Genomic DNA, 12261 nt, shown 5'->3' with positions numbered 1-12261 from the left:
AATAATACTTAGTTAGTACCATAATAATAATTATTTTATAATATAAATTTGGTCAAATTTATAAAAGTTTGACTCTCCAAGATTTTTGGAATGACTTACAATTTGGGATGGAGGAAGTACCTAGGTAAGCTAGCTAGTATGACCACGCATACCTAATATCTTTGTTCTCCTCGTCATATATCTAAGCACAAGCCGATAAATTCATCTTTCGCTTGCAAACTATGCTAGAAAACATATCTTTGTAACCTTGGCCCTTCCCCACAAACATAATCATTCTGACCATTTCCCGTTACATGTACAGAAAATGGAAGCTACAGGATTGAGTGTGGGCAAGTCTGTGCTGAATGGAGCGCTCACCTATGCTACGTCGGCCATCGCACAGGAGGTAGCTCTGCAGCTTGGTGTCCAGCGTGACCAGGCATTCATCAGGGATGAGCTCGAGATGATGCTCTCTTTCCTCATGGCTGCACATGAGGAGCGAGATGACCACAAGGTGGTCAAGACCTGGGTGAAGCAGGTCCGCGACGTGGCCTACGACGTCGAAGACTGCCTCCAAGATCAGGCCGTTCGACTTGGGAAGCCATCGCGGTGGTGCTTCCTTCGGACACTGGTTGATCGACGCCGTGTGGCCACTTGGATGAAGGAACTACTCCGAGCCAAGGTTGAGGATGTCAGCCAGGAACGTGCGGTATCGCCTCATCAAAGGCACTACTTGCCCCAAGTCTGATACTGGAGCTGGGCCATCAAGCATTATTCCTAGTGCAACAATGTTTGGCATTGAGGAAGCAAGGAGGCAGAAGGACAAAGCAAAAGTGGAACTTTCTCAACTGATCAACGAGGGGAATGAGGATCTTAGAGTGGTTGCCGTGTGGGGAACAAGTGGTGTTCTTGGCCAGGCCGTCGTCATCAAAGGAGTGTATGATGATTTGAAGAGAAGCAAGAAGTTTGAACTATTTGCTTGGATCAGGATTGTCCATCCTTTCAATCCACTAGAGCTCCTTCAGTGCATTATGAGGCAATTCTATGGATTTTCTTTTCAAGAAATAGGGAAGAGCCAAGAAAAAACAAATATTGGGGCTCAAGTTCTTAAGAATATGGGGATGATGAAACAAGATGATTTGGTTGATGCATTCAGTAAGCATGTAAATGAGAAAAGCTATCTGATTGTCCTTAATGAAATGTTCACCATTGAAGAGTGGGAAGCAATTAAGGAATATTTTCCGGACAAAAAGAAAGGAAGCCGAATCATTGTGTCCACAGAGCATGGTGAAGTTGCAAGCTTATGTTCAGGGCAAGAAAGTATAGTGCGGAGCTCAACCAACTATCTGTTGACAAGAGCATCTTTGCTTCCTACAAAAAGGTAATTATATATTGCAATCTCTATTCAGATAATACTTTAGTTGTTCCTATTCTTCTAGATCATAACTCTGCTAAATAAAACCACAGATCTGCTACAACTAGTATTCTTTGAGCCCTTGTAGAGGCTGGAACCTCGTTCCATTATCTAAAAAATGTATTCTTTAAGGCGTGTTTCTGCAGTCTTGTGAAATGAAATGCATATGTCTTTAACTTTTCATTTAGAAGAGGAATTAGGAAGACGTGTTATATGTCACGATAAGGATCGCGTGCTAACTTGATTCTCATCTAAAAAACTAACAATTAAGAACAAGGCCTCAAAGAATTAACATTTAAGTACTAACCTCATTTAGGATCCAAAACTTCTCGAGAACAACAATGCTCCACTCACGTTGGATTTTATATGATTTAAGAATATTTTTTCACGGCTAGATTACAAAGTACACAGTTCAGCAGTTTACCTCTTTTTTGGCTATTTCAATCAATTTACAAATGTTTTGGTTTCAAAAATCCATGAAAGCAGCCAAGTCAAATAGAAAAATCCATCTCTATTTAAATTTCTACAATGCACAAATAAAACTTGGCACAAGTATTAGTAACAAAAGTGAGCCCTAACAAGCACTACTTGTAACTAAACTAGCAAGCCAAAGCAAGAGCAAGCCCTACACAATTCTAGTAGCAACAATAAAACTAGCAAGCAACTAGTAGAACAACTATCAAGGGCTAATCTCAAGCACACCTACACAATTATAGTGAGTAAATAAACCAGCTAACACTAGAACAAGAAACTATTCAAATTAAGCACAAGAACTACTCAATTACTCTAGCAATTAGACAAACATAAGATTGCACAAAGTAATAAGCAAGAGAGACAAGTTGACACAAGCTTTTTCCTGAGATTGGGTTGTTTGCCGACAACCTACATCACCATCTAGCGAGTCAGAGGATTGCCGCTCCTCTGCAAGCTCAACAAGCCCTCAAGTTTGGCTTGATGTGAGCGCTTGCCTATGAGCTGCTCGACCCGAAGTACCCCAATAGCCACAAATCCACTATAGTTGTTGTGTGTGATCTCTCGTGAGGATGAGCACAAGAGCCCCCTTACAAATTACCCTTTGGAGCCCCTACACAATCTCCTTGCGGTGCTCACTGGAGTCTGCTACTTCCAAGTCATCTAAGCCGCCAACAAGAGCAACAAGAAATCCACCGCCTCAACAAGTCACTAGTGCCACTAGATTAGGGCGGATAATGAGCCAGCTCGGCTCATTATGGCTCGACTTATTATAGCTCATTAGGATAACAAGTTGGCTCAGCTTGGCTCATTATTAAGTAAACGAGCTAAAACTCTAGCTTGGCTTGACTCGGCTCGTCTGGCTCATGAGTTGGCTCCTTAACTGTTGCAACCAATGCATAAATCAATAATACTAATTTATTCTATACACACATCATGAGAAGTAAATAAATAAGGGTAATGCCTAGCATTCTAGACTCCAGTCTCATATATATAACATAGAACTAAGCTTAGATGTTACTAATTTAGGTTCTCAACCTACAAAGTATTTGTCTTGTTTAGCTCACGAGCTGGCTTGCTACCTCATTAACTTAGTGAGCTAAAATTTACTCGTTAAGAAAAGTAAAATTTAACTTAGTGAGCCAAACGAGCTAGCAAGCCACGAGTTCATAAAACTATTTAGTGTGTGTATAGGTATTCAAGTTGGTAAAATTGAAAGTTCTAGTTAATTTTTTGGAAATTTTCCAACGTTAACAAGGATGAACTGTAATAATAAATTTTACGGGACACAATACTCAAGGTCAGTCACTGATTAAAGAAAAAAAACCTGATCACAAAAAAGAAAAGAAAACACTACTACACAAAACTTAATTGAGGCGCGCGTTTTAGATTTACCGAGACGAACATCACAACCACCTCGGCCAAAAGGTCACGGTAAATCAATCTTTACTGAGGTGGTTGAAATGCCTGGTAAATCAAACATAAAAGACAAAAAAGGAAAACCCCATGGATAAGCCCAGCGAGCCCACCCACGTGCCCGCCGAGCCCATACACGTGCTGCACCGCCACTCACTGGATGAGGATCCGCGCCGACGTCGCATCCACTTGTTGGAGGAGGTTGACCACTCATAGGATCCGCCCCATGCTCGCCAGATCCGATAGGCGCGGATCTAGATCTCGCCCTTCGCTGTCACCAGGGAGAGAAAGAGGTGCTGTCGTTACTGGGGAGAGGCCGCCACTGCTGCTCCACCTGTTACTGCTCTGGATCTCAGCCTGCTACAGCTACTTTGCCCACCACCAGATCTGGGGGGAGTGAGAGGTGCCGTCGTCATTTGGAGAGGCCGCGTCCACTGCTTCGCCTGCTGCTGCTCCCGATCTAGGGCAGCCCGCTGCTCTCCGCCCGCCACTAGATTCGGCGAGAGGGAGAGGTGCAGCCTTTGCTGGGGAGAGGGAGAGAGGCGCCGCCATTACCGAGGAGAGGGATAGGCGTCGGGAGAGGCGCGCGGCTCATGGAGAGAGGTGTCATGGGGGAGGGAGAGGGAGAGACAGGCAACGGTTGTTGGGAGAGGGAGAAGTAGGCTCAGGACGAAGGGAGGCACGAGTGACGGTAGGATGAGGGCTAAGGCCCTGTTTAGATTTGAGATGAAAATTTTTTGGATGTCACATCGAATGTGTCGGAAGGATGTCGGGAGGGATTTTTAGAAACTAATAAAAAAAATTATATTCATCAGGAAACTGCAAGACAAATCTATTAAGCATAATTAATCTGACATTAGCACATATGGGTTACTGTAGCACTTAAGGCTAATCATAGAATAATTAGGCTTAAAAGGTTCGTCTCGCGATTTTCAACCAAACTGTGTAATTAGTTTATTTTTTTATGTACATTTAATGTTTCATGCATGTGTCCAAAGATTCGATGGGATGGATGAAAAAAATTTCGGTGGGAAACTAAACAGGCCTTAAGACGGGTGACCTCAGATTTCTTGTTTATATAGCATGACTAGTTACCGGGCTGAGATAGGCTTGTAATGGATTCGGCCTCATTAACCGAGGCAGACCTAAAAATGGCAAATTTCTTGGAGGTGGACCCCACCTCCATTAATATATTTTAGGAGGCGACTATTCTTTAACCGTCTCCATAAATCAATTTTGCAAGACGGTTAATTGCGACTCCCAATTAATAAAAATGACCGTGTTGGAATTCCAAGCATTAACTGAGGTGGTTGGATTTTACAAACGCATCGGTTAAGGTGGTGCCTTATAAAATCATTTGTGTAGTAATGAAAATAAAGAAAGAACCGAAGCTCTTTATTTTGGTAGGATCAAGATGTAATGTCTTAGAACAAAACATACAATAGAGATAAATGTTAAACTAGATTTATTGCTAGAAAAGTAACCAAACAAATAGCCTTTATTTCATCCATTAGATATGACAGTTTCACTAAAATATGATTATTTGCATTATAAATCAAGAAATAATGTATGAGCCATTCAGTCCAGTGCATGCTTGCTATAATTTTTTTCCTACTTGGTTAGTCGATGCTCCCTGCAGATTACATGTAGATCTTAAAGTTTGCTGGATATTCTCAATATTTATTAAGAGTTATAAGAAATATCATTTAAGCATTTACAAGACTAAAAGTGTGGAAAAATATTTTTTACTTGTGACAGGTCTCTCAAAGTCAAGCCATGTTAACAAAGCCTGGGCCTAGCTCAAGTGAAGCCATAATTGGCGGTAACAACTCATTGGTGCTAACAGATGAGATCCATGAGAATCAATATGGAGGCGACAATGAGAAGATGCTCAAAAAGAGCCTTACTCGTAAGGGGACAATTACAGGTGCTTTGCGGGAATCTCAACTTGTGGGTCGAGAGAAAGAGAAGGTTTATCTTATCAATCTAATTTTAAAGAAAGATGACCAGCAACCTGTAGTGATCTCAGTGTGTGGAATGGGAGGTCTTGGAAAAACTACTCTAGTCAAAGAGATCTACCAAAGTCAAGAGCTAGGTGGCTTATTTGAGAAGCGTGCATGTGTTACAATCATGCGTCCATTTGTTCTCCAAGAGGTACTTAAGAGCATAGCTATGCAACTAGATGCAGATTCCTCTAATGTAGAAGCGTTGGGTAATATTTTAGCAACGAAGAGGTTTCTGATTGTCCTTGATGATTTGTCTTCTGTTGGAGAATGGGACATGATAATAAAAATTCTCCCTAAAATAATGGAGAGTGCATCCCGGATCATAATCACCACAAGGGACGAGAATATTGCAAGGCATTGCTCACGAAAACAAGAGAACATATACAAACTTGAGGTTCTCAAAGATAGTGATGCTCTTGACCTCTTCACCAGAAAGGTATTCATGATACAAAACAATCTTGCTGCATTTGTTCAATTACTTTTAGGTTTTGGAAACAACACTACTTATCGATTAAAACGTCCAATTACAAAATTGGGGGTCCGACCAATGCCTAATATTGGGGGCAGTGAAATAGAATAGGATGTTAATTACTAGCTAGCATTGCTCACCTGTAGTGTTTGTGTATAAGACGCACAAATGTGGTTTCACAATATTGGTTCGTAACATCAGGAGTATCCGTTTAACAATTTATCCAATATGATTTGTGCTTTATTGTTCTTTGTAGTATTTAATTAAAAGTTTGGCTTTTCGAGGGTGAAAAACAAGGCACGTACCTTATTATAGATTTGCATGATTAAAGGGTTGGAAACCTTTTTGTTGATTTATTTATTGACTTAATTTGCAATGATTTTTGTTACGCAATATAGAAAAACATTATGAAAAGGGTGCAAGATATAATTTATGAATTATATGGAAGTGAAATTGATTATCATGTGTTTATATCATTTTGATTTAAAATTGTTGGCATTTTGTCAATGTTGTATATAGTTGAGGAGTTCCCAAATCTCACCTAGTGTTTTGAGGGTGACACCTGAATTTTTGGGCTTTGCTTCAAATTTGTGCGTCAGAAAAAAACTAAAAATGCTACGGTAGTATTTAAAGAAAAAATTTAAAACCCTAAAGAATCAGAGGGATAGATTTAGTTATTGAGTGAAAAATGAATGGCAAATTTTTCTGCAACATGCCGTTATTAGAGCATGGCTCACAAATATAGACAGTTCATTCCATGCTCTAAATCTAGTAGTATATGTAAGATTTTTTTAAAAAGACCAAAATTGATTTTTAGAGGCGGTTGTTTTGCGTGTCTTTGATAGTGGCATGTGAAAACAACCAACTGCCTCTAGAAATATATATTAGAGGTGCTATGCAAATGAATTTCTAGAGGTCTGAAAAGATTTTTATAGGCTATTGCTTAAGTTGGTCACCACCAGAAGTCAATTCCAAAAAAAATGATTCCAACACCTATGTGCCTCTAAAATAAACTCTGAAAATAATCCTATTTCGAAAGGTGATCCTCTGAAGCTAAATGCCTTTGGAAACTAAATTCCAAAGATGGGTCATGACAATGTCGCCCCTCCCCCCAGCATAAAACCCCCATCTTTGGGCGTGAAAGATGGTGTCTTTGCAAACCGTTTTTAGTAATATTTATTTATACATAAATTTGAAACTACAATCTTTAACAATTTAATTCTATCTATCGCAGGTATTTAAGGAGTCTGAAAATTTGGATGACTATCCCACATTGATTGAAGAGGCAAAAATGATCTTGAAGAAGTGCAATGGACTTCCCCTTGCCATAGTCACAATAGGTGGATTCTTGGCAAAGCAACCAAAGACTTATATTGTGTGGAGAAAAATGAACGAGTGTATTAGCGCTGAGTTGGAGATGAATCCAGAGCTTGGGATGATAAGAGCTATCCTTATGAAAAGCTATGATGGTTTACCATATCATCTCAAGTCTTGTTTCTTGTATATGTCAATCTTTCCTGAAGACTACAGTATTAGCCGAAGGCGCTTGGTGCGTCGGTGGGAAGCAGAGGGTTACTCAATTGAGGTACGTGGCAAGTCTATGAGGGAAATAACTGATAGCTACTTCAAGGAGCTTATTGAGAGGAGCATGGTCCTACCGTCCAGAGAATCAATATCATCCATAATTGGTAGTAGAAAAGGTATTTCTTCTTGCAAACTTCATGATCTCATGCGTGAGATCAGCATCTCAAAGGCAATGGAAGAGAATCTTGTGTTCAGAATGGAAGAAGGATGCAGCTTAAACACCCAAGGCACAATACGTCACCTTGCTATAAGCAGCAATTGGGAGGGTGATCAGAGTGAGTTTGAGAGCACAGTGGACTTATCTCGTGTAAGGTCATTAACGGTGTTTGGAAAGTGGAAGCCATTTTATATTTCTGATATGATGAAGCTGCTACGTGTGCTGGACCTGGAAAGCACCTCCGGTCTTGTGGATCATCACCTTGCACCAATTTGGAAGCTCCTTCATCTAAAATACCTTTCTTTAAGGGATTGTCGTGGTATTTTTCACCTGCCAGAGTCGCTTGGTAACCTGAAGCAACTGGAAACACTAGATGTTACTAATACACGAATAATCAAGCTGCCGCGGGCCATCACCAAGCTCATGAAGCTACAACGTATTGGTGCAGGGAACGAGTATAGTACAATTCTTGATGCTCATTCATATGGCATGTTGACGCAAGTTATGGGTCTATGCGGGTGGACGAGGTATTTATTGCGTGACTTTTGTTTTTCAAGTTGCAGCCTTAAGTACGCGAAGGATGATATTGATATAGATAGGGGGGATGAGGAATCGATAAATAGGCATGATGTGTGCACATACTATTGCTGTGCAGTGCTCCCCTTTGTAGCAAGGCTTGCAGATCCAATTGGAGTTACAGTGCCTAGAGGGCTCAGGAAGTTGAAAGCCCTGCACACACTGGGTATTGTGAATATCGCCCGAGGGAAGGCGATCCTACAGGACATTAGAAGTCTCACCCGGCTACGCAAGCTAGCAGTGACAGGCATCAACAAGAAAAATTGCAAAGAGTTTTGTTCCGTCCTTGCCAGCCTGAGCTCCCTGGAATCACTGTCAGTGCAATCCGTGGATCAGAAGGAAGGTCTAGGTGACTGCTTGGATAGCCTGCCTACTCCTCCAGAAAACCTCCAGAGCCTTAAGCTGTTTGGCCCTCTGGTCAAACTGCCAAAATGGGTTGCGGGTCTCCAGAATCTTGTGAAGCTGAGGCTGAAATGGACCAGACTAACAAAGATGGATGCCACCATACAAGTCCTTGGCAAGCTACCAAATCTGGCCATCCTTCGTCTACTGGACCACTCTTCCGATGCTCGCCATTTATCTTTCCGTAGGGAGGCATTCCCGAGTTTGACAGCACTGGAGATAGATGGGTGGGGTAACGGCATCAAATCGGTGCAGTTTGAAGAAGGAGCAGCGCCTAAGCTTGAGCTGCTGCTTTACAGAGGCAGGATCACATTTTCAGGGCTGTCATCTCTCCCAGACCTCAAGGAAGTTGTGTTTATACGTTGGTTTCCTAGATACGGTGCGCAAACCAAAAGTGTTGCCGAGTGGGAGGAAGACTTGAGGGCCCAGCTTGACAACCATCCAAAGAAGCCAGTTTTGAAGTTTATTAAGTGAGCTCTGTTGATCCGTTCGAGGAGCAGCGACAGGAGTTTGAGGAGCAGCTCCTACAATGCATGCATCCATGGTGTTTGAAGAAGGCACATCGCGAGCCTACTAAGCTCGACCTGTTGCTCGGCAGGGGCCCCAAAACGAGGGGCTTGTCGCCCCTACAGTAATTTTACAGAATAATAATAATAAAGAAGAGACAAGAGTCCCCGGAGCCTCAAGGAAGTTATGGTTCATAAGGATGCAGATTTGGTTGGTGACGTGCAGCCCCAGCTCAGCAGCAATCCAAACAAGACCTGTTCTGAATTTTTTTTAGCTGAGCTCCGGATGTAGTCAGTCTGCGGGTCCTGTGCTTTTACTCCCTTTTAATTTTCCTTCTTCCTTCGACCTGAAACAATGTTTCCATTTATGTGTGTTAAATTCAAACTCGTACGGTCCTGTGTGTTTGATCTGATGGTACCAAAGTTGTATTAATTTTATTTGTGTTTTATGTATGTGGATCAGAATAACTGGCATGCTTACTCTGCAGCACTACTACCGCCACATGCATGTATGTAAAGAGAGAGGCATGTTTAGTTCATTTAGTAATTTTATCGAGAGACAGCGAACTGATGATAGATCAGCTGGTTGAGTTCTTTATGGTAGAATCTACCCATCCAGATTTAAATCTCCGACTTAACAGAGGTGTTCGTATTTTTCTGGATTTATTCCGTGAAATCACATCATTCATCTACACAAGGTCTCCCGTCTCCGTTGTTGGAACTTCAGATGTTACCACTCTCCGATGAGTCATGCACATTCAGATTCAGTGGTTTGCCATTAACCAATTCCGACAAGGCGGCGACGGGCTGGCCAGAGAAGCGGACAGTAGCATTGCAAAAATTCTCAGACTCCTTTTTTAAATTATACTAAGTAGCGTGTCCGTGCGTTGCTACGGGACAGCTAAACTTTTACCGAAAACACACGGATCGCACGATAAAATAATAATACTATAAAATTAAAATACTAAAAGTGACATTTAATCCAAATGTAAAGTTTATGAAATTAACATAGTTACGTAGAGCACAACGTCGCAAGCTCACTAACTCTACTGTATAGATCTTTTGCAGCCGAGCATAAATATGTTGTTATCTTAATTTGGGGTGGTGGTGACAGCAAGGGCTGCCCACTCGGTGTCATCACCGACCACTGCCACGTCTGAGTCAGAGAGGTCAGCAACGGTGGCAAATAAGAACAATAGCTAAAACTAAACACAAGCTGCAGATCGAATACATGTAGTCCTACAACGCATGATCATGTCAACAACCACCAACAATAGCTAAAACCAAACACAAGTTGCAGATCGAATACATGTAGTCCTACAACGCATAATCATGTCAACAACCATCAAGCTAGTGAGATACATGCTTAAATAAACAAGCTAATCACTAACAATACTAACACACAAGCGACTACCCGACTTACTTCACATGTGCTAATTTACTAAGAAAAGCACTAACACAAATTACAAACACTAACACAATTTTGATAAAAATAAGGTTCCAAAATAGTCTAGTTTACAATTTTCAGTAAGCCACTGTAGTAGTTTTGATGTGCTCGGAAAATTTAGCCTCATCATGTAGCTCTACCAATCGAATAACCTCAATCATGCGAGTTTAGAACCGCTTGCGATCTGAACCAAGAACAAGATTAAATCCAACCTCTCTTATTTTGAAAATGTCTTTTTCACTTGGATCTGGGAGCCAACCAGCAGTTATCCTTGCAGCCCGTAGAAAGACAATAGTAAATGGAAAACATCTTGGTGCCACTCTGTGCTTACACTGAAGAACATATCAAAGTGTTGCTGCTGACTAACATCTTTCTCATATATCGATCCGACACATCCATTAAATGATCTTAAACAAAATACTGAATGCTAATCTACTCCAGGAGACACTTGATCCTAATAAAAAAAGTATAATTTTTATTACTCTCCTCACCATGATGAAATATAGAGGTACAATACAACTTTCATGTACGCCTACTTTCTTCTCTTTTCTTTTCTCTACAATGATCCTAGTAACGACTAATAAATCAAATAAAATGATGATCCATATCCAACAGTGTATGAACTAATAGTTAGATATACTCACGAACGGCCGCCAAATGACAAAAGATCACAACGACCATCTTCCAGGTTCTAAGTTCTCACATCAGCTGCTGAAACCAGAATGAAGCAGTAGCCGATGGAACTGGCAAGTGGCAACAAAACAAACAAGCACAGGTAAAATAAAATAAAAAGCTAACAACTTCAATCTCAAAACTCAATTAAATAAAACTCATGTGAGCTCTAACAAAAATAGGATCATCCAACACAAATTTTGCAAGTTCCAGGACAATTGCTTCATCAATTCTAATGCCATCTCCATATCCCAGTACTTGCAAACCTCTTTCACATATTCATTCTTTTTTGGCAGCAACCGTAGAGGTTTAGACTGCTATGTATGAAGTGGTAGGATGGCAAAGCAACCTACAACTGTCAGCTTGTTTCTATTAGCTATCTTGATTTGGGTCAGTACGTGTGCCAGATTCTCTCGCATCAATATGAAGTGGTAGGATGGCAAAGCAACCTACAAATTCCATTTTCCAATGTGTTTATGTAAGATAAGACTTATCTTAAACCTAATCATCAAGTTAAGGATAAGTTAAATCCTTTCTGTATCTACACTTGCTTGCTTCCAACAGGTGCAGCAAGAACTTGGTGGGAAAGATGTGTATTGATCAAAGGAATGAAAAGAGAAAAACAAACATATCCTAGGTAACTCTTAACTAAAAGTAACATACTATCATAAGAGTTCAGTCACTCTCAAAGTAAAAAAATGCAATCAAAATTAAGATAACTAACCCACAGGCAAGCTGATCAATCCTCTCACAACAGCCTTGAAAAACTGATAGTAAAGAAAACCATATCACCCCATAGCTGAACCAAAAATATAAAGAACCGTAAAGGAAGTTACCTCTCCATCATTATGTCAATAGTGTTAAGAACTGGCTCATCATCAAATATTGCTTTCATACCTTGTTGTGTATCTCGCATGAGAAAATTCATCCTGCATGGCAAAGAAGATAAATGGGTCAGATCATGGAAATTCGTTGATGAAGGAGCTCAAGATTAATGTTTCAGTTAAAAAGATACATTGGATATCTGAATATTAGAAACATTAGAGAAGGGTTATAAGAAGGATAAACTCACTGTTATATAGTTTGCATCTCTAGAAGAACAGGGTGTGGGGGTATAAACCCCTATACCCTCATGGGTTGACATGGGCCGCACTATCACAGA

The 12261-nt window shown here is 40.7% G+C and overlaps 1 pseudogene; it reads left to right on the top strand.

Moving 5' to 3' along the window:
* On the top strand, positions 305–9160 carry LOC8063688 (annotated as a pseudogene).

The sequence above is a fragment of the Sorghum bicolor genome, chromosome 2 (assembly GCF_000003195.3).
Source record: "Sorghum bicolor cultivar BTx623 chromosome 2, Sorghum_bicolor_NCBIv3, whole genome shotgun sequence".
NCBI lineage: Eukaryota > Viridiplantae > Streptophyta > Magnoliopsida > Poales > Poaceae > Sorghum > Sorghum bicolor.
Note: the sequence above shows the minus strand (reverse complement) of the source record. Positions and strands in the feature narration are given on the sequence as shown.